General features: G+C 42.1%; 1 long non-coding RNA gene across 1 annotated transcript in view; it reads right to left on the reverse strand.

Annotated features, from left to right (window-relative positions):
• LOC129557934 (uncharacterized) overlaps window positions 1-15,581 on the reverse strand; it is a 63,045-nt gene extending 47,464 nt beyond the window's left edge. Inside the window, exon 1 of the long non-coding RNA XR_008686360.2 lies at window positions 15,450-15,581. This is a non-coding gene — a long non-coding RNA (uncharacterized LOC129557934). The remainder of the gene's footprint in view (window positions 1-15,449) is intronic.
• Window positions 15,582-22,418: the final 6,837 nt, after the last annotated feature.

The following is a 22,418-nucleotide window of genomic DNA, read 5'->3' on the forward strand; positions in this document are numbered from 1 at the left end:
CCAAATAGGAAAAGGAGTACATCAAGGTTGTATGTTGTCAACCTGCTTATTTAACTTATATGCAGAGTACATCATGAGAAATGCTGGGCTGGAAGAAGCACAAGCTGGAATCAAGATTGCCAGGAGAAATATCAATATCCTTAGATATGCAGATGACACCACCCTTATGGCAGAAAGTGAAGAGGAACTAAAGAGCCTTTTGATGAAAGTGAAAGAGGTCGAAGATCATGGCAGCCAGTCCCATCACTTCATGGCAAATAGATGGGGAAACAATGGAAACAGTGACAGACTTTATTTTGGGGGGCTCCAAAATCACTGAAGATGGTGACTGCAGCCATGAAATTAAAAGACATTTGCTTCTTGGAAGAAAAGCTATGACCAACCTAGATAGCATATTAAAACGCAGAGACATTACTTTGTCGACAAAGGTCCATCTGATCAAAGATATGGTTTTTCCAGTAGTCATGTAAGGATGTGAGAGATGGACCATAAATAAAACTGAGCACCAAAGAATTGATGCTTTAGAACTGTGGTGTTGGAGAAGACTCTTGACAGTCCCTTGGACTGCAAGGACATCAAACCAGTCCATCCTAAAGGGCATCAGTCCTGAATATTGATTGGAAGGACTGATGCTGAAGCTGAAACTCCAATACTTTGGCCACCTGATGCAAAGAACTGACTCATTGGAAAAGACCCTGATGCTGGGAAAGACTGAAGGTGGGAGGAGAAGGGGATGACAGAGGATGAGATGGTTGGATGGTGTCACTGACTCAATGGACATGAATTTGAGTAACTTCTGGGAGTTGGTTATGGAGAGGGAAGCCTGGCATGCTGCAGTCCATGGGTTTGCAAAGAGTTGGACATGATGAGCCACTGAACTGAACTGATACTCCCCACGCAAACAGGACTTGGCTAACCAGAGAAGGAATAGAGGATGGCCCAGAAGTAATGTGGTTCAGTGCAAAGTACAACACTGAATTCCAAATTAGGTGTGCCTGTGTGCTAGTTGCTTCACTCATGTCTGACTCTTTTCGACCCCATGGACTGTAGCCCACCAGGCTCCTCTGTCCAGGGGATTCTCCAAGCAAGAATACTGGAGGAGGCTGCCATGCCCTCCTCGAGGGGATCTCCCTGACCCAGGATTAAACCCAGGGCTCTGACATCTCCTGCAATGGAGACAGGTTCTTTAACACTAGCGCCACCTGGGAAGCCCAAGGACCTGACAAGGACCACATACCCTGCACAGGGACCACATGCTGAGGAGGCAGCATCAGCAAAATAACCACTACTCATGCCTTCATGGAGCTTACAGTTGAGATCTAAAATTAAAGAGTTGAAATGAAAGCTATAAAAAAATTTAAGAGGACATTTATTCAAAGAAGATATATACAGATGGCCAACAGGCACATGAAAAGATGCTCAGCACTCCTGATTATTAGAGAAATGCAAATCAAAACTATAATGAGGTATCACCTCACACTGGACAAACGGCAATAATCAAAAAGTCTACAAATAATAAGTGCTGAAGAGGGTGTGGAGAAAAAAGAACCCTCCTACATTGTTGGTGGGAATGTAAATTAATGCAGCCACTATTAAGAACAGTAGGGAGAATCCTTAAAAAGCTAAAAGCAGAGTCATGATACAATCCAATAATTCCACTCTTGGGCATATATCCAAATAAAACTATAATTTAAAAAGATCCAAGCACCCCTGTGTTCACAGCAGTACTGTGCACAACAGCCAAAACAAGGAAACAATCTAAGTGTTCGTTGACAGATGAGTGGATAAAGAAGATGTGGTACATATATGTAATGGAATACTGCTGCTGCTGCTAAGTCGCTTCAGTCGTGTCCGACTCTGTGCAACCCCATAGATGGCAGCCCACCAGGCTCCTCCATCCATGGGATTTTCCAGGCAAGAGTACTGGAGTGGGGTGCCATTGCCTTCTCCTGCAATGGAATACTACTCAGCCATAAAAAAGAATGAAACAATGTTATTTGCAGCAGTACAGATATATTTAGTCACTAAGTGAAGTAAGTCAGAAAGACAAATAGATAATATCACTTACATGTGGAATCTAAAGTATGACAAAAATGAACTTTCCTGAAATAGAAGCATTAATAAACATTGAGAACAGACTTGTGGTTGCCAAGGGGGAGGGGATGTGGGAAAGGAATGGAGTGGGAATTTGGGGTTAGCAGATGCAAACTATTATATATGGAATGGATAGACAACAAGGTCCTACTGTATAGCATGGGAGACTATATTCAATATTCTGTGATAAACCATAATGAAAAAAATACAAAAAATATATAATATAAATATATATATATAAGAATGTAATTTAACTTACATGCAGAGTACATCATGAGAAATGCTGGACTGGATGAAGCACAAGCTGGAATCAAGATTGCCGGGAGAAATATCAATAACCTCAGATATGCAGATGACACCACCCTTATGGCAGAAAGCAAAGAAGAACTAAAGAGTCTTTTGATGAAAATAAAAGAGGACAGTGAAAAAGTTGGCTTAAAACTCAACATTCAGAAAATTAAGATCATGGCATCTGGTCTTATCACTTCATGACAAACAGATGGGAAACAGTGGAAACAGTAACATTTATTTTGGGGGGGGCTCCAAAATCACTGAAGATGGTGACTGCAGCCATGAAATTAAAAGACACTTGCTCCTTGGAAGAAAAGCTATGAGCAACCTAGATAGCATATTAAAAAGCAGAGACTTTACTTAGCCAACATAGGTCCATCCGATCAAAGCTATGGTTTTTCCCGTGGTCATGTATGGATGTGAGAGTTGGACTATAAAGAAATCTGAGCACTGAAGAATTGATGTTTTTGAACTGTGGTGTTGGAGAAGACTCTTGACAGTCCCTTGGACTGCAAGGACATCCAACCAGTCCATCCTAAAGGAAATCAGTACTGAATATTCATTGGAAGGACTGATGCTGAAGCCGAAACTCCAATACTCTGGCCACCTGATGTGAAGAACTGACTCATTGGAAAAGACCCTGATGCTGGGAAAGATTGAAGGTGGGAGGAGAAGGGGATGACAGAGGATGAGATGGTTGGATGGCATCACTGACTCAATGGACATGAGTTTGAGTAAATTCCGGGAGTTGGTTATGGAAAGGGAAGCCTGGCATGCTGCAGTCCATGGGGTTGCAAAGAGTCAGACAAGACTGAGAGACTGAACTGAACTGACAAATGTAATATTTCTATATATAAATACTGTTACATTTTACCTACTTCCCAGGTGGTGCTAGTGGTAAAGAACCTGATTGCTAACGCAGGAGACCTAAGAGACAGGAGTTCAATCCCTGGGTTGGGAAGATCCCCTGGAGAAGGGAATGGCAACCCACTCCAGTATTCTTGCCTGGAGAATCCCACGGACAGAGGAGTCTGGTAGGTTACAGTCCATAGGGTCACAAACAGTCGGAAACTAATATATATATATAACACATATATATATAATATATATATATATATATATATATATATATATAATCACTTTGCTGTAGAACAGAAATTAACATAACATTGTAAATCAACTCTATTTGAACTTAAGAAAATAGTATGCAACACAGTGGAACCTATAATGATCTGCTGCTGCTGCTAAGTCACTTCAGTCATGTCCGACTCTGTGCGACCCCATAGATGGTAGCCCACCAGGCTCCACCGTCTCTGGGATTCTCCAGGCAAGAACAGTGGAGTGGGCTAGAACATTGATATTCCAACTGTGACCCACGGTTCCACATCTGCAGCACCTGGGAACTAGCTAGAAGTACAGAAGCTTCTGGCCAAACCACTCCTGCATATAGTTCCAGGAAGGCCCTGACACACAAGGGCTGGACTCAGCTGTTTCATCTGCACCAGGAAGCCAAAGACAGCTAATTCCTCTGGGCCAGGGAGACCTTGGTCTGTTGCCTTGTTGGAAGTTAAAAAACTGAGAGGAAGCGATAGCTTAGAGGAAGCGTTCTGTCAGGCAGACAGAGGCCAAGAGAAGGCCTCAGCTGCAGATTTATCTGTGACCGCTGTCTGCTGGCTTTGCTTTTACCTCCTCAGCTGGCAGAACCCAGCAACTGGGAGCCACCTGTTGTTTTTGTAGCCCCAGCATCACTTCCCTGTTGATGAAGGTATCAACACTTCACATTAATCAGTCTTCATTCCAGTCCAAAAGAAAGGGAATGCCAAAGAATGCTCAAACTACCGCACAATTCCACTCATCTCACACGCTAGTAAAGTCATGCTCAAAGTTCTCCAAGCCAGGCTTCAGCAATATGTGAACCGTGAACTCCCAGATGTTCAAAAAGGTTTTAAAAAAGGCAAAGGCACCAGAGATCAAATTGCCAACATCCGCTGGATCATGGAGAAAGCAAGAGAGTTCCAGGAAAACATCTATTTCTGCTTCATTGACTATGCCAAAGCCTTTGACTGTGTCGATCACAATAAACTGTGGAACATTCTGAAAGAGATGGGAATCCGAGACCACCTGACCTGCCTCTTGAAAAACCTATATGCAGGTCAGGAAGCAACAGTTAGAACTGGACATGGAACAACAGACTGGTTCCAAGTAGGAAAAGGAGTACGTCAAGGCTGTATATTGTCACCTTTCTTATTTAACTTATATGCAGAGTATATCATGAGGAACGCTGGGCTGGAAGAAGCACAAGCTGGAATCAAGATTGCTGGGAGAAATATCAATAACCTCACATATGCAGATGACACTACCCTTATGGCGGAAAGTGAAGAGGAACTCAAAAGCCTCTTGATGAAAGTAAAAGAGGAGAGTGTAAAGGTTGGCTTGAAGCTCAACATTCAGAAAACAAAGATCATGGCATCTGGTCCCATCACTTCATGGGAAATAGATGGAAAAACAGACTTTATTTTTTTGGGCTCCAAAATCACTGCAGATGCTGATTGCAGCCATGAAATTAAAAGACGCTTACTCCTCGGAAGGAAAGTTATGACCAACCTTGATAATATATTAAAAAGCAGAGACATTACTTTGCCAACCAAGGTCCGTCTAGTCAAGGCAATGGTTTTTCCCGTGGTCATGTATGGATGTGAGAGTTGGACTGTGAAGAAGGTTGATCGCCGAAGAATCGATGCTTTTGAACTGTGGTGTTGGAGAAGACTCTTGAGAGTCCCTTGTACCGCAAGGAGATCCAACCAGTCTATTCTAAGGGAGATCGATCCTGGGTGTTCATTGGAAGGACTGATGCTGAAGTTGAAACTGCAATACTTTGGCCACCTCATGCGACGAGTTGACTCACTGGAAAAGACTCTGATGCTGGGAAAGGTTGGAGGCAGGAGGAGAAGGGGACGACGGAGAATGAGATGGCTGGATGGCATCACCGACTCTGTGGACATGAGTTTGAGTGAACTCCAGGAGTTGGTGATGGACAGGGAGGCCTGGGGTGCTGTGATTCATGGGTTCGCGGAGAGTCAGACATGACTGAGCAACTGAAGTAACTGAACTCTGTGTGTAGAGCCATGTAAGCTGTGCCCAGCACAACCTCAGAGGCACCATCTACGTACATATTTGTGGAATGAAAAACTGAAAACCAACGTTTCCTTCCCCTCCACCCAACCATCCTCTTATTGCTTTAACCTCCCATACCCTCCGCATTTGTTTCCTTTCTTTTTCTGTCTCCTTCTGCGTCTCTGTCTCTCTCTCCTGCTTTTCCCTGATCTCCTGCAGATTACTACCTCTTCCTTCACTAGACTTGTTGGTTGAAGAGGTTGGACAGAGACTGACGGTACTTCAGAGTTTAGAGAAACAATCTTATTCTAGCAGGTTCTAGCCCCTTCCTCTGCCTGTCCTCAGGGCTCCAAGCACACACACAAAATCCAGCCTCGAGGCATCACTCAAGCATCTACTGACATGACCAAATAGGTTCTGTCCTGCAGTGGATGTGGAGGGAAATAGCAGTGAGTTTTATTTTGTTTTTTTTCCTTAACTGAAGACACACAAAGGAGACTTCACATCTTGCAGAAAATAAAAATTCTGTTCTTATCACAAAAAACAAACTTTGGCAATTAAATGACTGCAGACCATACTTTCCTAAAGCCTGTGCCCAACTAAAATACACATGCATTAAACCTCACGAGGAAGCACTGATACTTCAACATTATCTATGGTGGGTTTTAGTTCCAAGAGCTGTGAGCCTGAGAAACTGAAAAATATACCGAATTTTATTGGAACTCTGATTGTTAATAAAAAGAAGTAAATCCATAATGAGGAACACTAGTAAACACAAAATGATTCAGAGTCTTTTAAGCTCCAGAATACGGTCAATGAGTGCCTTTTATGAACCTCTTAACCAGTTTCTCAATTTTCTTTTCTTTTCCTTCTTATTTACCATTATAAGAAAATCTTAGGATACGTGTAAATTCACCCAAAATATGTAATATTTAAGTTGAATAAAACCCTCCAGCAAATCACTTTTCCCTCGTTTTTCCCTCAAATTTAGAAAGAGCTTAGATTCTTTTGCCATCAAATTCAGAGTTAATTGCTGCAAGAAATATACTTCTTTGCCCACAAAGCTCAAACTTTTACAAATGATTGGAATAAGTTCAGCACTTCACCTGTGAGACATGAGCAAAAACAGTGGAATTAAAGGAAGTCTATTTCACCTAGTATTCAAAACATGATAAGGAAACATGGAGCAGGATGCAAAACGTGGTTTTTTACTAGTAACACTAAGAATAAAACCAAAGCTGCCATGTACTGAATGCCAATTTCTGTACCAAGCACAATAACCCTTTCCAGGGGTGAGTTCATTCAAAATTTAAAACATGACTAAAGCAACAGAAATTATTACCCCCCTCATATCACAGAGAATAAGGAAATTGAGGCTCAAAGAGATTAGGTCACTTTCCCTAATGTCACACAGCAAGTGATAAAACCAAGTTTAGAATCCAAGTCTTCTGCTCTCCAGAGTCCATTCTCTTAATCACCATGATCTCTCACCTAGAACACTGAGGAGTCTCCTAAGTACCTGCTTGCTACTTAAAGTATAGTCCATGGATCAGCAGCATCAGCCTGTTAGAAACATTGAATATCTGGCCCATTCCAGATCTGCTGAATCAGTCTCTACATTTTAGAATTAGCAGGAGATTCAAATGTACATTAAAGAAATGCAGGCCTACCTGCTTTTCTCACATCAACTATGACCTCTCACAAATTCATCATCTATACTGCATCCAAACTCTTTAAAAAATGAATCAAATAATTTTATTTGTCCCCTTAAGATTTCTCTGGTAAAGATTCCACCTGCAATGCAGAAGACCACGGTTCCATTTCTGGGTTGGGAAGATCCCCTGGAGAAGGGATAGGCTACCCATTCAGGTATTCTTGAGCTTCCCTGGTGGCTCAGCTAGCAAAGAATCCTCCTGCAATGAGGAAGACCTGGATTCGATCCCTGGGTTGAGAAGATCCCCTGGAGAAGGGAACTGCTACGCACTCCAGTATTCTGGTCTAAATGTGGACTGTATAGTCCATGGGGTCATAAAGAGTCAAACACAACTGAATGACTTAAAAAAAAAAAAAAAAAAAGACGTTTAAATGGTCTCACAAATACCTTTGAATAAAGTCTGAAATTCTTTTACAATCCAGGTAACTGGACTCTGCAAACTATCACCCATGCCTGCCTCTGCAGCCTCAGTTCAGTTCAGTTCAGTTCAGTCGCTCAGTCATGTCCGACTCTCCGCGACCCCATGAATCACAGCACGCCAGGCCTCCCTGTCCATCACCAACTCCCGGAGTTCACTCAAACTCATGTCCACAGAGTCGGTGATGCCATCCAGCCATCTCATTCTCCGTCGTCCCCTTCTCCTCCCGCCCCCAACCTTTCGCAGCATCAGAGTCTTTTCCAGTGAGTCAACTCGTCGCATGAGGTGGCCAAAGTATTGCAGCTGCAGCCTCATCTTTCCCTTAAACGATTTGTATTTCCCAAGCACAGGGACCTTTCTGCTTAACAAATCCTAACACACTCTACCCTCCTTCCTTCTCTCCTTCAAGTTCTTCACTGCTTAGGATATACAACCAGGATCACCTCCATATCAGCAGCATTCAAGGCTGTATCTCCAATGCATAGCAGTGCAGTGCCAGGCACAGAACTAGAAGCAGGACAAATGTGCTCAGTAATTACATTAAGATAACTTGACTGAGGGCCTTGACTGTTTCCTTCATTCATCTTCTCTTTGCTCTTGCTATGATCTTCATTTTTTCGTTGGTGCTTTAATAAATATTTGATTGACTGTGCTGGGTCTTAGTTGCAGCAGGTAGGATCTTTAGTTGCGGCATACAGGACTCTTAGTTGTGGCATGAGGGATCTAATTCCCTGAAAACCAGGGATTAAACCCAGGCCCTTCGCATTGACAGTGTGGAATCTTAGTCACTGAACCCCCAAGGAAGTCCCCTATGATCCTCATTCTGTTTCTCCTTTCCTGTCCCCTATCTCACAGATTTTCTGGGACTTCTCTGGTGGTCCAGGGGCTAAATCTCTGCGTTTCCACTGCAAGGGGTGTCGGTTCAATGCCTAGCGGGGGAACTAAGATCCCACATGCTGCCTGGCCAAAAAGAAAAAGAGCAAACCACTTTTCTGTCAGTAACCTCATGACTATTGAAGTTGTCAGCTTTAGAAAGAAGCATTTCCATCTCCACATGGCCATTGCCCCAGGATTACTCATCAGCTAGATGACAACTGCTTCACTTAAACCCTGAGGCTCCTGAGATAGGCCCAGTCCTTTCTAGAAGTGGACACAAGGCCTCACTGACAGTCAGCCGCTTTTCAACCCAAGACTTCATATATAGATGAAACCAGAGATCAGGCACCTCTCAGCAGGCAATGCAGAGCCAAAAGCTTCACTATCTGCCTACACAAGAGAGTTTCACTGGGCTGACAAGATAGGTTATCAAGAGTTGCAGTTAACTACACTTTTTTTCTAAAGATTTATTTATTTTTGGTTTTACTGGATCGTTGTCGCTGCGTGCAGGTTTTCTCTAGTTGTGGCTGTGTGTGTGTGTGGGGGGTCTACTCTTTGTTGCAATACATGGGCTTCTCACTGCAGCGGCTTCTCTTGTTGTAGAACACAGGCTGTAGGCTCATGGCCATCCATGTTTGCAGCACAGGGGCTCAGAAACTGTGGCTCCTGGGCTCCCAAGCAGTGGCTCAGTAGTTGTGGCACATGGGGCTTAGCTGCTCTGCGACATGTGGGAACCTCAACAACCAGGAATCAAACCTGTTGAGCACTGCATTGGCAGGCAGATTCTCAACCACTAGGCCACCAGGGAAGCCGTAACTTCATATTTTACACATGTTGGCCAAGCTTGCTACTCTAAGAAAACAAATCACAGACACTTTTATGAAATAGGGATCTACCTCTAGTTTAAATCTTGAGTAAATATATTTTCATAAACAACTTTACATTATAATAACAAAAATAAGATCTATTAATCTATTGAATATAAGCTATTGAGTGCCTGAAAATATGCTCAAGCTTTAAACACACTGTCTTATTTAATCTTTATCATCACTTTATAAGGTACAAGTGCTTATTATCCCTATTTTACAAGAGGAAACCAAAGGTTTACTAACATGCTGAAGAGACAGGGCTGGGATTTGAATCACAGGCCTTCAGACTACCACTCTCTGTGTTTTGCTATTTGAATCACTTTCTCATCTTAGAAGTCACAGACCTGGACATTCCCAAAGAAACAGTCCCTCAGAGGATGACCTCAAAGGCTGAAATTTTTCTCTGCAATGTGCACATTGAAAGCAACCTGCTACAGCTTCTATTTCAAAGCTGCATTTCAACATTAAAAGAGAAAACTGAGATTCAAGGGGGAAATGCAGGAACAGAGCTCAAAGGTGCTTATGAATGCAATTCCACAAATACTTTTTCAGTGTCTACCAGTGGTCAAGCAGTATGCTGGAAGATGATTGATCAGAGTGTCATTTAGAAAAGAGCTGGTGGGACAGCGGTGATGAGCAGAACATGTCCCATAGTAACCATCTCAGGAATGTTTAGCCAATAATTTAAAAAACTGCTGCTCTAATTTTTATATGTATTTATTAATATTTGGCTATGCATGGTCTTAGTTGTGGCATGTGGAATCTTTGATCTCAGTTGTGGCATGCAAAATCTAGTTCCATGATCAGGGGACGAATCCTGGCCCCTTGCTTTGGGAGCACAGAGTTTCAGCCACTGGACCACCAGGGAAGTCTCTAAAACTGCTACTTTTTATCTAATCATGCAGAAACCATCTTTCACACATGAGAGCTGAGAGTCCCCTACTTTATTATCTGTGAATAGATAACTGAAAGGACCAATGTGTTTTCTAAAACAAAAGTTTTGTATAATTCAAACAACTCATGTGTTCATTTATGATAACCTGTATTAAAGGATTAGATTTCAAATGTATGTGAATGAAAACACAATGTCACATTTTGTTATCATGTCTCAAAGGACAAAAGAGAAAAGAAAAATAGCCAAAACAAGACTAAACTCCCAAAATACAAAAGGATCATCCTGAAGCTGCATGTACATAAAAAGACAGGGACACAGAAACATTTCCTAAAGCAATCCACCAAAAATTATGGGACTAAGGCAAGGGCAAGGGTACTAAGTAAAAGAACCCATGAGCCTAGAAGGTTACATCATACAGTACTATGGGGGCTTCCGTCATGGTCAGACAGTAAAGAATCTGCCTGCAATGAAGGAGACCCAGATTCGATCCCTGGGTTGGGAAGATCCCCTGGCAAAGGAAATGGCAATCTACTCCAGTATTCTTCCTGGAGAATCCCATGGACAGAGAAGAGTGGCAGGCTACAGTCCATGGGATTGAAAAGAGTCGCACATGACTAAACGACTAACACCACCACTACCACTACTTCTACTACAGGACTATAAGGCCTACAGAACCCTGTCTCCCTGCAGAAACAGAGTATTTCTGACAAAGGCATGACACGAGGACTGCGAAACATGATGTACCTCACTCCCCTCATTTTTTTTTTACTTCCCTAACTTTAAAATGAAAAAGCTAATTAGTTTATAAGGTCATTCTAGCCCTAATCCCTTAGCTACTTTTCATCCTGAGGCCCTATACCTAAAGAGAGATGAGCATATAAAAATACTCAGAAAACATTTATTGAATTAATGAAATATTACAACCTTACCAATAATAAGAAACAAGACTTTACAACAATCAGCACTGGTCTGTGACCTAAAACAACAAATTAGGAAAGAAACCATTATCTAAACAGCTTCATATGTGGTGTTCCTGCTAGTTGACTGTTGGTAGAATGAAAATAACCCAGGACTTGGAAAGAAGATATTTGGGTCTAGTCTCATGTCTGACACAAACTGACTGTGTGACCTCTGGCAAACTGCTTTATGACCTGGGCCAGTTACCTGTTCTCTAAAGTAAGGGTATTATAAAACTATTTATAGCTAACATTTGTGAAACGTGTACTATATGACAGGAGCTGTTTTAAGATTTTTGCCTCAGATTTAAATGAAGCGATACAATTTAGTGTCTAACTACAGAGACAACATGGTATAATGGAAAGATTCCAAGTTCCATACTCTGAAAGGATAGGCTCCCTGTACGTTCTTCTAAGCAGAGACTGTCAAGAAGACAGGGTTACAATGTTGGTACTTCTATTCACTTCTATTCACTAGCAAGAGGAGAAGGGGACGACAGAGGATAAGATGGTTGGATGGCCTTACCAACTCAATACACATGAGTTTGAGCAAATTCAGGAAGTTGGTGATGAATTGGAAAGCATGGCACGCTGCAGGCCATGGGTCCCATGGGGTCACAGAGTCAGACAGGACAGAGCGACAACTGAACTGACCTGATTCACTAGATGAGTTAACTTCACCACGTTGCTTAATTTTCCTAGCCTTAGATTTCTAACATGGAAAGTGCACATGAAAATAGCTGTTCCTCTCATATAGCTCTTGAGAAGATTAAAATATAATAACTAAAAGTAATGCCCAGAATGGGAAAGACTAGAGATCTCTTCAAGAAAATTAGAGATACCAAGGGAACATTTCATGCAAAGATGGGCTTGATAATGGACAGAAATGGTATGGACCTAACAGAAGCAGAAGATACTAAGAAGAGGTGGCAAGAATACACAGAAGAACCATACAAAAAGATCTTCACGACCAAGATAATCATGATGGTGTGATCACTCACCTAGAGCCAGACATCCTGGAATGTGAAGTCAAGTGGGCCTTAGGAAGCATCACTATGAACAAAGCTAGTGGAGGTGATGGAATTCCAATTGAGCTATTTCAAATCCTGAAAGATGATGCTATGAAAGTGCTGCACTAGATATGCCAGCAAATTTGGAAAACTCAGCAGTGGCCACAGGATTGGAAAATGTCAGTTTTCATTCCAATCCCAAGGAAAGGCAATGCCAAAGAATGCTCAAACTACCGCACAATTGCACTCATCTCACACGCTAGTAAAATCATGCTCAAAATTCTCCAAGCCAGGCTTCAGCAATACGTGAACCGTGAACTTCCAGATGTTCAAGAGATTTTAGAAGAGACAGAGGACCCAGAGATCAAATAGCCAACATCTGCTGGATCATCAAAAAAGCAAGAGAGTTCCAGAAAAAAAAATATTTCTGCTTTATTGACTATGCCAAAGCTTTTGCCTGTGTGGATCACAATAAACTGTGGAACATTCTGAAAGAGATGGGAATACCAAACCACTTGACCTGCCTCCTGAGAAACCTATATGCAGGTCAGGAAGCAGCAGTTCGAACTGGACATGGAACAACAGACTGGTTCCAAATTGGGAAAGGAGTACATCAAGGTTGTATATTGTCACCCTGCTTATTTAACTTACATGCAGAGTACATCATGAGGAACGCTGGGCTGGAAGAAGCACAAGCTGGAATCAAGATTGTTGGGAGAAATATCAATAACCTCACATATGCAGATGACACTACCCTTATGGCAAAAAGTGAAGAGGAACTCAAAAGCCTCTTGATGAAAGTAAAAGAGGAGAGTGAAAAGGTTGGCTTGAAGCTCAACATTCAGAAAACAAAGATCATGGCATCTGGTCCCATCACTTCATGGGAAATAGATGGAAAAACAGTGGAAACAGTGTCAGACTTTATTTTGGGGGGCTCCAAAATCACTGCTGATGGTGATTGCAGCCATGAAATTAAAAGACGCTTACTCCTTGGAAGGAAAGTTACCGCCAACCTAGATAGTATATTCAAAAGCAGAGACATTACTTTGCCAACAAAGGTCCATCTAATCAAGGCTATGGCTTTTCCAGTGGTCATGTATGGATGTGAGAGTTGGATTGTGAAGAAAGCTGATGGCCAAAGAATTGATGCTTTTGAACTGTGGTGTTGGAGAAATCTCTTGAGAGCCCCTTGGATTTCAAGGAGATCCAATCAGTCCATTTTAAAGGATATCAGTCCTTTCATTGGAAGGACTGATGCTAAAGCTGAAATTCCAATACTTTGGCCACCTCATGCATAGAGTTAACTCATTGGTAAAGACTCTGATGCTGGGAGGGATTGGGGGCAGGAGGAGAAGGGGACGACAGAGGATGAGATGGCTGGATGGCATCACCTACTCGATGCATATGAATTTGGGTGAATTCCAGGAGTTTTTGATGGATAGGGAGACCTGGCCTGCTGCGATTCATGGGGTCGCAAAGAGTAAGACCAGACTGAGTAACTGAACTGGATGTCTATTATAAGAAAGATATTACATTCTATTACTAGATGTGTGACTGCAGACAGTTCATCTTTGCAAGTGTTTTTACTCATCTACAAATGTGAGATGTAGTATTCACTGTTTGCAAACATGCATAATCCCTAACATACTTAGAAGAGCGTTTACAATAATCTCCTAAACTTAGTACTTGGAAGAAGGTAAACAATCAACAAAAACACAGTTTTACTAAACCTATCTCAATAGACTCGGCTCTAGTGGCTCTAGCAGGTGGACGCAAGATTGGCAGCAAGAAAACGCAGCGCCAAGTGGAAGTTGTAGTTCCGAGTCAAAGAGCTGCTCCACACAAAGGGGGAATGAAACTTCATCTACCAGGAGACACCTCACCACGCCAAATGGCAGGGTGGGAGGTGGAGTACCAGCCCTCAGGGAAGCAAGAAGAGGGACTGCAACTCCCAGAAGACTCCGCGGTCCGAGCCGCCGGCGAAAACATGGAGCCAGGAAGTGGAGAGTTCAGTACACCACCTTAACAGGTGCGAATTGGGGCCGCCCTCGGTAGTCCGGGACTCGGCAAGTTTCAGAGCCTTTCTAAAACATCCTCTGGCCGTATTTTGTGCTGGTTGCCAGCATGTTTTTCAGAGACACACATTAATAAAGTCCCTGGTGGCTCAGAGGTTAAAGCGTCTGCCCACAATGCGGGAGACCCGGGTTCGATCCCTGGGTCGGGAAGATCCCCTGGAGAAGGAAACGGTAACCCACTCCAGTATTCTTGCCTGGAGAATCCCATGGACGGAGAAGCCTGGTAGGCTACAGTCCACGGTGTCGCATGGAGTCGGACACGACTGAGTGACGGAACGGAACGGAAGTTTCCAAAGGGCAAGTTTTCACAGGCAAGACCTCATTTACATTTCAACTTCTGGCAGCTCCTTAGGTCACTTAGACAGGGAGCATTGAACTCTTTTTTCCTAGGTATGCACGGTGGAGTGGCTGGTCATACAGCAAAGGGAGAATTCGATCCTAGAGAGGAGGCTGCAAATCCAGCTCCAGTTTTACTGACCGACCTTTTTTTTTTTCCTACATGAACAAACCTTTAAAATCCCCACGTTTTCATATAAAAACCTTAAGCCATAAAAAGATGTAAGGAAGTCCAACAAGTACTGATTTTTCTCCTCCTATAATACATTATTTTTTTTTATGTTTCTTAAATACAAATGTAAAACTGTCTCCCAAAATATTGCCTTCCCTGTGCCCTGCTCGGCTCTTCTGGACACGTGTTCAAACCAACCCCCTCCACCTCGGGAACCAAGAACTGGGTGTTTTAACACTGGTCGTTATCTGTTGCACCAGAAGGTCCTGCTACTTAACAATGAAACTGAAAACCATCCAAAGCGACCAGTGCCAACTACACCACCAGGGCCGGGAGCTGGGGCCTCCCGGGAACAGCTGGCGTGGCCCCATGCCTCAGTTTCCCCACCTATAAAATACAGCAGAAGAGGGGCAGGTTAGGATTAGGGAGAGTGCTCAGCAACAAGCTATGTAAAGGCTCGGTGACGTGGGAAGGTCCTCCGGACAGACCCCCTCCACGTCCCAGCTAGCTGCGAGGACCCAGTTAGACTCCGCCCCACTGGGCCACCAGAGTAATGACCAGACGCCTGTGGAAACCCGGACCTGCGCCACAGAAACGCTGTTCGACTTGGGCTTGCTCACAGCCCCTACCTTCCAAAATCTTGGCAGCTGAGAAGTAAAGGCAGAGGGAGGGAGCGCGGGGCAGGAACAGCGTCTGGGCTTGTGCCCACGGGGGTGGCTGCCTGAGGTTCCCGGGAGCAGAGGGCAAAAAGTCCCGCGACTGGCCAGAACAGAGCAGGGACTACAACTCCCAAATGGCTGTGCAGTATGAAGGGACCCAAGATAGCTACCCGTCCGGGACAGGGCCGCGGGCCAATAGGCGCAGAGCACGCGCCTACACCAGGCCAATCAGAAGCTATAGTAACAAAATCCCAGTTTAGGGGCGGGGAACACTGTCCCTCTCTGAAGAGCCGCTGAGGAGAGAATGTCCTCAGTAAGAGTTTCGTCATAGTTCACACAGTTGTTTTTTTGTTTGTTTTTACCAAATGTAAAAAGTAAAATCATTGTTTCAGTTCAGTTCAGTCGCTCAGTCGTGTTCGACTCTTTTTAGGCTGCGCTATATTTTTGTTTCCTTCTTTCCTCCCAAATGCGTTCAACTTACTCCCCTCACTATTCCTCACTGTCTGAATTTCCTTTCACTTCCTCGCCTCATTCCGGATCTTTTTGATTCCTAAAGCCTTTTCTTTTCTCTCAGAACGCGGCCCGCAGGCCTTACTTTGATCCAGTTAATGCGTGAACTCCGCCTTCCCTGGTATCTTAACTAAAATTGTACCACAGACTCCCCTGTCCATTCCTTTCTTCTTTTTTGTATGCTATTCTTCTCCTTACTTCTTGCCCTTAACCAAGCATTGTTTATAATATATCTTTTATATCCTCTTGTCCCCTAAAATGAGGGCTTCCCTGATAGCTCAGTTGGTAAAGAATCCGCCTGCAATGCAGGAGACTTCGGTTCTATTCCTGTGTTGGGAAGATTCCGCTGGAGAAGGAATAGGCTACCCACTCCAGTATTCTTGGGCTTCCTTTATGGCTCAGCTGGTAAAGAACCCGCGTGCAATGGGGGAGACCTGGCTTCGATCCCTGGGTTGGGAAGATCCCCTAGAGAAGGGAAAGGCTGCTGCTGTTGCTGCTAAGTCACTTCAGTCGTGTCCAACTCTGCGTGACCCCATAGATGGAAGCCCACCAGGCTCCCCCGTCCCTGGGATTCTCCAGGCAAGAACACTGGAGTGGGTTGCCATTTCCTTCTCCAATGTGTGAAAGTGAAAAGTGAAAGTGAAGTTGCTCAGCCACGTCAGACTCGTAGCGACCCCATGGACTGCAACCCACCAGGCTCCCCCGTACATAGGATTTTCTAGGCAAGAGTACTGGAGTGGCTTGCCATTGCCTTCTCCGAAGGGAAAGGCTACCTACTCCAATACTCTGGCCTAGAGAATTCCATGGACTGTATAATCCATGGGGTCACAAAGAGTTGGACAGGACTGAGTGATTTTCACTTACTCAAGCCCCTAGAATGAAAGATCTGCTTTAAATTTGGCGCTTTTTTCTGATCATTGCACTGTTTCTAGCATTGTTTCGACTGGAAGTATAAATACAGTATCAGTAATACATATAGTGTAACATTTTATAGGTATTAAATTTATATAAAGTTATGATATAAATTTATATATTATAATTATGTGTTTATGTACTATAGAATTTGTCTTATAATCATTTTATTTATTGTATATAAACACCCATAATATGTATATTACACACAGTGTGTATATATATATAGAGAGAGAGAGAAAGAGAGAGAGAGAGTCCACACTCAGTAAATATATTTTGAGGAATTGAATTATTCTCTATTCTCGATTGCTTTGGTACAGATAAATTCATCTGTGACCATTCTGGGGCCCTTGTGCTTGCTCTGTTTAAATTCAGAATCAATCTTTTCTGTGTATTCTGTATCCAGTGCCATGTAGATACTGGAGAAAATGAATCATTCTCAGTTTCTAACCTTTAGATGCTCCTGGTCTAGTGGAGGATGAGAAACAAACTTGAGTTTATAATAAATGCAATTGAAAGTTGCAGAACAGCTAAATAGTTTTCACACAGTCATTCAGCTCATAAACAGGGACTAGGATCCTGGCCTCCAGACTATACCATGCTGCTTTTTATAGAGACCTCTTCTTTAATATTGCCTCCTTCCCTTTCCTCCCAGTCCTACTACCTAGGAAAAAGAGATTTTTGCCAGTCATTTACATTTAAAAGGGAGAAACAAAGCGCAGTTACACTTGGACAAACACTTAGATCTGTCCCTACTTTCTCTGACACCATTTTCTTTCCTACTTTTTTTTTCCCTCACTTTTTTCTGTGGCCTGCTTCATTACATGCAGGTGATTACACCAGGTCTTAGATCTCTCATCCTTTCTGATGTCTGAACCCCACAGAGAGTAGCAAGGTGTCCTACAAAATGTCCTGGTGTGAAATACTGATGTCTTAGGAAGCTTGACTCAGAGACTGTCACAGTGGATTATGGTCAGTTTACAGAGTATCACACAGACACCATGGCCACATAAAATAATAGAGAATTGTGGGAAAACTATGTGAAATTGAAAATAATTACAGATAAACAGCAGGAATATGGTCAATATGTGCACAGACTAATTTCTTGCATAGGGATTAAAACCCCTGTTCAGGCTTCCTAACCTAATCTTATGTTAATATGGGATTGTTTCCTATAATATGACAGTTCTTTGTAGCTTTTATGAGCACAGGTTCAGCTCAGCAGTCCCAGCTTTTCTCAGGCTGATTGGCATGAGACACTTCAACACAAATGTCAGCAGCCAGACTAAACCTGGAAGAAATCACTGAACCATATGAAACTGGAAAGCTCAACAGCTAGACTTTTCTCCTGAGGAAGTATCAGCCTTTAATCATTGCATCTTCTACTTAGCAATCAAATGCAAATATCATGAACAGACTTTTCATCTAAACAGTGATATCTAATAATTATTAAACCATTGTCAAGCAACCTAGTATGAACATATTCATGTTCAGCTGTGGATCATGACCTTCAGCAGTACATTTACAAAAAGCTTTAGGTATGGCACTTGCCTTGGAACCAGGACATCCAGGTGTGAAGACAGTCAGTGAGGCGATGACGATTTGATCTGTAGCTTCGTTAATAATCACCTAGTGATGGAATCTTACTTTGTGTTCTCCGACAAATATATCCTGAGAGAGGTATTCATGTGCAAGTAGTTTATTTAAGAAGTAATTATAGGAAACACCAGTGAGAGAATAGAAAAGTGAAATGGGGAAGGGAAGACAAACAATAAAGTGCGCTATCAAGCATGCTACTGCTTAAGGTGATCAGAGCTTAATCATCCAGGGGAACGCTGGAAAATAATGTAGAGCATGCCTTAGACCGAGCTGTCCCACCAAAGGGACAAAGAAATGAGTTACTGGGTTGTTTAAATGCCATCTCCCACTAGTCAATAATTAGGAGCTGTTTTTAGAGGCTGTGAAGTCCGTACAAAAAGGGCAAATTTGCTCAGTGGCCTGAGGAAGCCAGAGATGCAGGTGCTGCCACATACTGATGGGGCACTAGTAGTTTCTGCTACAGGTGGCTTAGGTTCACCACAAGGTTTTGTCACTGAGACTAGCAGAGTAAGAGTAATTCAAAATTAAATAAATACTTATAGAAAAATATGGACCAAAGGAAAAACACCCAAGAAGCCAATCACCTTGTATACCTCATCATGTGAGCAATTAAAATAGACAATACTTTCTAAACCCTCACTAAGACAGACAAAAACTACAGCAAAAACCTCTTTTACACTGGGAAAACTTTGTGGACTTAAGAGGCTTTAGCGGGACTAGGGTTTAGTAGAGAAGGGAGGAAGGAAATCAAGAAAAGGGAAAAAGAAATATTGCTGGATACAATGCATTGTTTACTTCATGATATTGAAAAAGACACAGGGTTTTTGAGAAGTTAGCATTAAGTGCATAGGTTGTGTCATTAGACCTAAATGACAGTTTTTTCCTCAGTTTTATTGAAATGTCATTGACAGACATCACCATATAAATTTAAGGTTTACAGTGTAATGGTTTGACTTACATTTATTATGAAATGATCACCACAATATGTTCAGCTAACATTCATCTTCTTACATAGATATAATAAAAATAAAAGAAACAAAAGAGGAAAAAAATTATCCTTGTGATAAGAACTCTTGGTTTTACTTTCTCGACAACTTTGCTATGTATCATACAATAGCATTAGCAGTAGTCATGTTCTACATTACAACTCTAGTACTAATTTATCTTGTGACTGAAAGTTTGTACCTTTTGAACATCTGCCTCCAGTTCCCCCTCTCCCAAACCCCGACCTGTTGTAGCTACAAATTTGATCTTTTTGTATGAATTTGGTATGGGGTTTTGATTATTTGGTTTTTTTTTTTTTTTTTAGATTCCACAAATAACTGAGATAATAGAATATAATAATTTATAGAGTGTGAACATTATGTAGTTTGGGTTCCTCCAAAAGCATGTTTCCATGTCTTGCCTATTGTAAATAATGCTGCCATGAACATGGGAATGCATATATTTTTTGAGTTAGTGTGTCAACACATCTATGTGTTCATCAATGGAGAAATGGATAAAGAAGTTTTTTGACACAAAAACATGTGTGTGGGTGTGTTTGAGAGGTGATGTTGAGGGAGAGGGGCAAGAATGAGGGAGCAGGAAGAATGAGATTGGAGAAAAGGAAAAGATTATATTTATATTTTTCTATTTAATTTTCTACTTTCTCTAGCTTTATTTTTTATTTTATTTTTATTTTTTTCTCCTTTTCCTTTTCTCCAATCTTATTCTTCCTGCTCTCTCATTCTTGCCCCTCTCCCTCAACATCACCTCTCAAACACACCCACACACATGTTTTTTTGTCAAAGCATGCTTTTGGAGGAACCCAAACTACATAATGTTCACACTCTATAAATTCTTCCACTCATAAAATGTCCCTATTTCAAACCCCTCTCAACTTCAGACTCACATGTGAAGACTACTCCTTAGCTCCTCTTTCTATGCCATCTCTTCCTAGACAGTAAAGGATAACTATCATGAATGCGTTCTATTACAGTGCCATCTAGTGGCAAGGATAAATCAAAACTCATAGCATCTTGACCATCCTGTAAATATTAAACTTGTCTAGTCAAGGCTATGGTTTTTCCCATGGTCATGTATGGATCTGAGAGTTGGACTATGAAGAAAACCGATCGGTGAAGAATTGATGCTTTTGAACTGTGGTGCTGGAGAAGACTCTTGAGAGTCCCTTGGACTGCAAGGAGATCCAACTAGTCCATTCTAAAGGAGATCAGTCCTGGGTGTTCATTGGAAGGACTGATGCTAAAGCTGAAACTGCAATACTTTGGCCACCTCATGGGACGAGTTGACTCACTGGAAAAGACTCTGATGCTGGGCGGGATTGGGGGCAGGAGGAGATGGGGACGGCAGAGAATGAGATGGCTGGATGGCATCACCGACTCGATGGACATGAGTTTGAGTGAACTTTGGGAGTTGGTGATGGACAGGGAGGCCTGGAGTCCTGTGATTCATGGGGTTACAAAGAGTTGGACACGACTGAGTGACTGAACTGAACTGAACTGGTAATTTCACATTATACAAGATAGATGTATTAAAGAGCAGGCAATCTTACAGTTCCATTGAAGGTCAAAAAGATAAATGTTTGTGACAGGGTATTAAAAGGTTGGGATAATTTTATGATATATATGTAACACAAGCTAAAACACTGATAAAGATAATCAAATCTCATGCATGAAAAGGCAAAAGCTAATCGCCAACAAGGTCAGGTAGAGGTTTACTTCTGTGTTTTGATTTAGCTGAGCACAAAGCTGTATTAAACATACAAATTTGGTTCACACAGCATAGAAATCTGCCCCAACAGACAGTGCTTAAGAGATCTCAGGACAGAAATGAGAAGTAACGCTAAACAATAATTACAATAATAACAATAACAACAACAGCTACCATTTAAGGAGTATTTACTATGTTCCAGGCCCTATGCTAAACATTTAATCCATGTGGGCTCATTTAATTTTTCCAGCAGCCCGATAAGGTAGGTACTACTGATACCTTCATTTTTCAGATAAAGAAAACTAGGCTCAGCAAAATTGGTGAAGTGCTCAAGGTCACACACCCAATAAAGAGCAGAAGGAGATTCAAACCTAGTTTTGCCTGGTTACAAGATCTGTTCTGGATAAAACCAGTTCACATTTCACGCTGCAACAGAAATGATGACCAATTTTATGCCAAGTACATTGTGAGTGATTGTTATCAATAACAACCCCCCATTTTACAGATAGAGTGATGAGACAGTCATGGTTAAATATGTTGCCTTAGGCCACGTGGAAATCAGTGACCTGCCTGAATTAAGATTCTTTGGTCATTAGACTCTAGTCCAAACATACATTTTTTCTCTTGACTGACTTCTGTCAGCAATTAATTTATATCTTACAACAACACAAGAGAAGAATCTACACATGGACATCACCAGATGGTCAACACCGAAATCAGATTGATTATATTCTTTGCAACCAAAGATGGAGAAGCTGTATACAGTTAGTGAAAACAAGACCAGGAGCTGACTGTGGCTCAGATCATGAACTCCTTATTGCGAAATTCAGGCTTAAATTGAAGGAAGTAGGGAAAACCACTAGACCATTCAGATATGACCTCAATCAAATCCCTTATGATTATACAGTGGAAGTGAGAAATAGATTTAAGGGACTAGATCTGATTGATAGAGTGCCTGATGAACTCTGGACGGAGGTTCGTGACATTGTACAGGAGACAGGGACCAAGACCATCCCCATGGAAAAGAAATGCAAAAGAGCGAAATGGCTGTCTGAGGAGGCCTTACAAATAGCTGTGAAAAGAAGAGAGGTGAAAAGCAAAAGAGAAAAGGAAAGATATAAGCATCTGAATGCAGAGTTCCAAAGAATAGCAAGGAGAGATAAGAAAGCCTTCCTCAGTGATCAATGCAAAGAAATAGAGAAAAAC

This window comes from Moschus berezovskii, chromosome Y, assembly GCF_049115385.1.
Source record: "Moschus berezovskii isolate FMDL1 chromosome Y, NW_MosBer_1.0, whole genome shotgun sequence".
NCBI lineage: Eukaryota > Metazoa > Chordata > Mammalia > Artiodactyla > Moschidae > Moschus > Moschus berezovskii.